The following is a 6,000-nucleotide window of genomic DNA, read 5'->3' on the forward strand; positions in this document are numbered from 1 at the left end:
AAGCAAAAGTTATATATATGTTATTGAAATGGTTTTATGTTATGTTAATCAAGTACTTGATTCCTTAAAGAGCCATTTTTAAATCATAAGAACTGAAGTTTCACTGACCGATGTTTATGTTTAACATTTGTCATTGTCACTTTAAATAAATAATTGAATACTATTTAATTATATATATAATACTATATAATCTTTTGGTCAAATATGTTTGACAACCTTTCCAGGATTCGAATTTTAAGAAACTTTTTCTTGACCTGGAATTAATTTTGAGTCATTCCAATAAGACCTGGAATTCCTCAAAGATTTATGTTCTCTCCTTATAAAAGGAAATCAAATCAGTGCAGATGGCTTAACACAGTCTGTTTCCTCACTGAAATATAGATAAGAGGACAACACACTCCAAATGCAAGAGCATACACACTACTAAGAGTGATTATTTGTTCACTTAGCAGATGCACAGATGCCTCTTATATGGGGGTCTCTGCTAATGCTGTGGGTTATGCAAACAGTCCTCACTTTAAAGGGGCTTATAATATATTTTGTAAAGTCATGCTTGAATTATTTAAAGAAAGAACATAATTGAGCCCCAGAGGCCTAAAGATCAGGCTCTTTTTAGTTTAACTAAAAAAGTTTTTTCTTTCATGGTACGATAATGTACTCACATATAAATAAATAAATAAATCTGAGCTATAGTTACTATAGCATGAATAAAATGATATCTCTAATGTACTTGGGTCTCCACCTGAGAAGGGCTTTATGAAAAGAAAATTATAAAAATAATAAAGATTTAAGATTTATGAATGATGGAAAATAAAAATTGACATAAAGGAATAAAAAAAGATGATGATTCTTTGCCGCTTTCCCCTGCCTTGTCGGCAGGGCAGGCTTCTCTCAGAGCCTCAGTTGCTGTGTCCCCTGTGTATAGGGGGACCCAATGTCTGAATAGATATAGATGTGTTCAGATATACTAGCTTCTTTATAGGATGAGGTCTCAATGCCTCTCTGCAAGGCTTAATAATATTCTCACAGGCAAACTGTTTAACCATTGAAATGCCAGCCCGGGCTGCTCGTCCACAGCGGGTTTGACAGCAACTAGTTTCCAACAGGCTTCTCTGAACTTTAGGGATCCCAGGCATGGATACGAAATTCTCTTAGAGAGTTAAAAAAAAACACTCTGCCCCATGTAAACAATGTTAAAACATTGCTCCCCTTTCCTGTGTCCTTTTGTAAACCTGGGGTCAGAGGAAATGTTCCCATTCCTCTGCCCACGGTAGGACCCAAATACTGTCGGGGGAAGGGCTTCCTTAGAACACTTTTCACCGTGTTCCCCTGTAAGGCCTATTGGCCCAATTGGCTGAATTAGCAAAGGTAGTAATAGCAGCCTTAAGAGAAACAGGGCACATAGAATAGGGTCACCCTAGGAAGGGAAATATAAGGAAGGGTCAGGACCACAGGCCTAGGTCCCAGTTAGGAATAGAAAAGACAAAGACAAAGTCAGGTATAGAAAAACAAAATAAAATGCTATACTTAATTTAGGAAAATGACAGGGCCAGGGCTCCTTCCAACTGAGCCCTCTGAAACCCAGAATAATACTAAATAATAGGGGATAAACTAGTTAGTTTCTTAATAGACACTGGTGCAGCAGACTCAGTCTTGACCGAGCCAATGGGGCCCTAACCTACCCCTGGACTTCAAAGAGGACTATAGACCTTGGGAAAAATACTGTAACTCATTTGTTTCTGTTCCTGCCGGAGTGCCCATACCCCCTACTCGGACGTGATCTCCTCCAGAGATCATTTAATTGCTGGCCACTGCCACTCCAAGCCAGACCCCGCATCAAGTTCCACAAGACGTTGGCCATCAATCCTGCCAGCCTGCCTCCAGATGATGACCCGGAATAACCTCTGCAGGACGGCCTGGAGGCAATCGACACTGCAGACGGCCGCCCAGACCTCAGGGATGACCCACTGCCATCATCAGATGAGGTATTGCTCATAGACGGGAGCAACTATGTCCAGGAAGATATCAGGTATGCCGGGGCAACAGTAGTAACTCTGGACCATGTCATTAAGTAGGGGAACTTCAGCCCGATGGACTGAACTCATAGCCCTAATCCAGGCTCTCTGATGAGACAAGGGGAAACCATGCTGCAAATAAGGAAGATCAACATGTGGCCCTAAAACTAGTGGGGACCTCTCCAGATATCAGTTACCACACCAAACCCAAGTTCACCTCTGACTCCTACTTACACTGGGTCAGAAAATGACTTAACTGAGCAGAAACAAGTCATAAAGAAAATCAACGAATAATAGACACTGCCTGCTGGGAGATTGTTGGTCCCAGAGGCTCTAGGTCGGACTTTAGTCAACCAGCTGCACCAGCCTACCCTCTTAGGTTACACCAAGCTTACTAAACTCCAATAAGGTCACAGGGAAAAGGAAAAGATAGAAGGAAGCAGGAATATATAGGTCTAAATAGGGAGGAAAAGAAAAAGGCTAGGGGATATGCAGACAGCAGATAGATTGAGCAAGCTCTCAGGTTCATGTCAGGGGAGGGACTAGAAAAGTCACAGAGAGTCTATGTAAGTTGAAGAAGGATTATGCAGAAAAATAAAAAGATAGGAAGAAGAAAGAGAGGGGCATACATATTACAGGAAGACAGGACAATAGAGGATTACTCAGGAAGGGAAGAAGATAAGACACTGAGAGGGGAGAACTTGCCCCTACTAATATTATAATAGTCTAGGATGCAATAAAGGGAGTAACAGGTTTAGGCTACTCCTAGCCCTTAGATCAGACAATGACCCCGCCTTGATAGCAAAGATATCACAGGATATCTCTAAGGGATTAAATATAAATTAGAAGCTCCATTGTGCTTACTGCCCACAGAGTTCCAGGCAGGTAGAGTGCATGAACAGGACCTTAAAGGAAACCTTAACCAAATTTACTTTAGAAACCGGTGAAAACTGGAACACTCTGCTCCCCTCGCTCTCTTACAGTTCTTACAGGCCCTGCAGTCTGCCCAGAAGGCCATCCATAAACACATCTGCGATGCCCTGCCTGTGCCCACCTCAGACTCTGTGCACCCTTTCCAGCCAGGGACTCGATGCAAATAAAGAAATTCACCATCCAAGGACTAACTCTGGCCTGGAAGGGACCATACACTGTCATCCTGCCTTCACCAACGGCTATCAAGGTCAACGGCATCCCGGTCTAGCTGCATCATTCCTGGTTGAAGGCAGAAAAAGCAGAATGAACGGTGCAGACCTCTCCAGATCCCTTAAAATGAGACTCTTACGTTTATCGGGACTCTAATTTTTCTGATTATAACTGTACAGGGAAATCTTTATAAATCTAGACCCCAGCAGAACTGGGTACTTAAAAATAAAACATTTTAAAAAATCTTAAGAAATGTCAACCAGAAGAGGGTCTATATGCAGCCTTAGGTGAAACCTGCTATTTCTATGCCAACCATTCAGGTATAATCAGACAGAGCATCCAAATTCTAAGACAAAGAAACTAAGAGAAGGAGAACAGGTCTCCCATAATTATTATGAAAACTTATTTAATTAGTCACCATAGCAAACATCCCTGATTTCAGCTATAGCAGGGCCCCTACTGTTATTATTAATCGGAATAACTTGTAAACCCATCCTAAATTTAATAGACTCCTAGCCTTCATCAGAGAGAGAGTCTAATCAGTAAAACTTAGGGTCTTAGCACAATCCTACTAGAGATTGTCTCCCCATGACAATTGTGAATCAATGGTTTGATCCACTCTCAAGAAAAATGGGGGAATGTTGTAGCTCACTGTCCTTAGAATCCAACTTGTCTTTAAGCTGCCCTAATTAACAACCTCAGAGACAGCAAGATGAACAATGGGGAATGTTATAGAGGGCTTTAGCACCATAAAAATTAACTAGAGTTTGACCTTCACTGGGAATTTGAAAAGCAACATCCTTCAGGAAAAGGGAGGACAGAAACGGCCCCAAGGCCAGAGTGTCCTGCATGCTCTGTAAAGAAACTGATAGGGAGAAACTGAAGCTCCCTTTACCCCATAAAACTGTAACTGTTCAACATGTGTGTATTGCACCTGACTGACCGCTGATATCTGTCTCGAATTTGTTAGTTTTTAAAACTTGGATAATGGAATGAATAGCAGGACAGATGTATGCTGACCCAGTTGACCCAGTTCCCTTTCGCCTCAGCTCCCTCCCCCCTCCATTCCCTCCTGCTTATCGCTAACTGCCTCTGCTTCTGTACAAGCAGCTTGCTTGCTCTGCTAAACTCTTGAATGACCCCTGCCCTATATAAGCAACCCTCCCCCTGAGCTCGGGGCTGCAGTTCTCCTCTGTGTAGGTTGGCTGCAGTCCCTGCGCAGGTAATAAAACATCCCCAAAAACTGAAAAATGGAGTCTGAGTGTGGTCGATCTCCTGGGTTACAACATGCTACTTTGCCGAATTTATGTATTAGATCTAGCAGTTTTTTGGTGGAGTCTTTAGGGTTTCCTATGTACAATATCATGTCATTAGTGAATAATGACAGTTTTACTTCCTCCTTTCCAATTTGGATGACTTTTAGTTCTTGTCTAATCACTGTGGCTAGGACTTCCAGTAATATGTTGAATAAGAGTAATGTAAACATACATCCCTGTCTTGTCTTTATGTGTTTAAATGTTTTTGATCTGAGAAAATGCTTGATGTGATTTCAATTTTCTTGAATTTATTGTTTATTTTGTGTCCTAACATATGGTCTATCTTTGAGAATGATCCATGTGCAGTTCAAAAGAAGGTATACTCTTCTGCTTTTGGATGGGATGTTCTGTAAATATCAATTATATCTAACTGATCTAGTGTGTCATTTAAAGCCACTGTTTCCTTGTTGATTTTTTTGTCTGGAAGATCTATCTAGTGATGTCGGTGGAGTGTGAAAGTCCCCTACTGTGATTTTATTGCTATTGATCTCTTAAAGTCCATCAACACACACACACACACACACACACACACACACACACACACACTTACGTGCTCTTGTATTGAGTGCACATATGTTTACAAGAGTTATATCCTCTTGTTGGATTGATCCTTTTAGTATTATGCAATGCCCATTTTTGTCTCTTATTATTGCCTTTATTTTAAAAGGAGGCATTTTTTTCTTTATTGATTTTAGAGGGAGAGGAACATCAATTGGCTGCCTCCTGCATGTCCACCACTGGGGATTTGGCCCACAACCTGGGCATATTCCCTGACCAGGAATCAAACCAGTGACCTCTTGGTGCACTGAGCCACACTGACTGGGTTTATTGCCTTTATTTTGAAGTATATTTTCTCAGATGTGGTATTGCTACCCCAGACTTTTTTTAAGTTCCATTTTCAAGGAATATTTTTTCCACTCTTTTTGCTTTCAGTCTGCATGTGTCTTTTGTTCTGAGGTGTGTCTCTTGTAGACAGTATATATATATGGGTCATGTTTTCTTATCCATTCAACTACCTTATGTCTTTTGATTGGAGTATTTACTCCATTTATGTTTAAGGTTATTATTGATAGGTATTATTGATAGGTACTTACTTACTGCTGTTTTTTTCTTTATAACTATGTTCTTCTCCATATATATACATATATATATATATATATGTATATATATGTCTTCTTCTTCTTAAAGCACTCCCTTTAACCTTCCCTGCAATGCTGGTTTGGTAGTAATGTACTCCTTTAGCCTTTTTCCTTTTTACCATCTGGGAAGCTCTTTATTTCACCTTCAATTTTAAATGATAGCCTTGTTGGATAGAGTAGTCTTGGGTTCAGGTCCTTGCTTTTCATTACTTTGAATACTTCATGCCACTCCTTTTTGGCCTGAAGTGTTTCTGTTGAAAAATCAGCTGACTCTCTTGTAGGTAATTTTATGTCTCTCTCTTGCTGCCTTTAAGATTCTTTGTCTTTAATGTTTATCATTTTGATTATTATGTGCCTTGGAGTGAGTCTCTTTGGATTTTTTCTTTT

Source organism: Molossus molossus, unplaced genomic scaffold, assembly GCF_014108415.1.
Source record: "Molossus molossus isolate mMolMol1 unplaced genomic scaffold, mMolMol1.p scaffold_m16_p_3, whole genome shotgun sequence".
NCBI classification, from domain to species: Eukaryota; Metazoa; Chordata; class Mammalia; order Chiroptera; family Molossidae; genus Molossus; species Molossus molossus.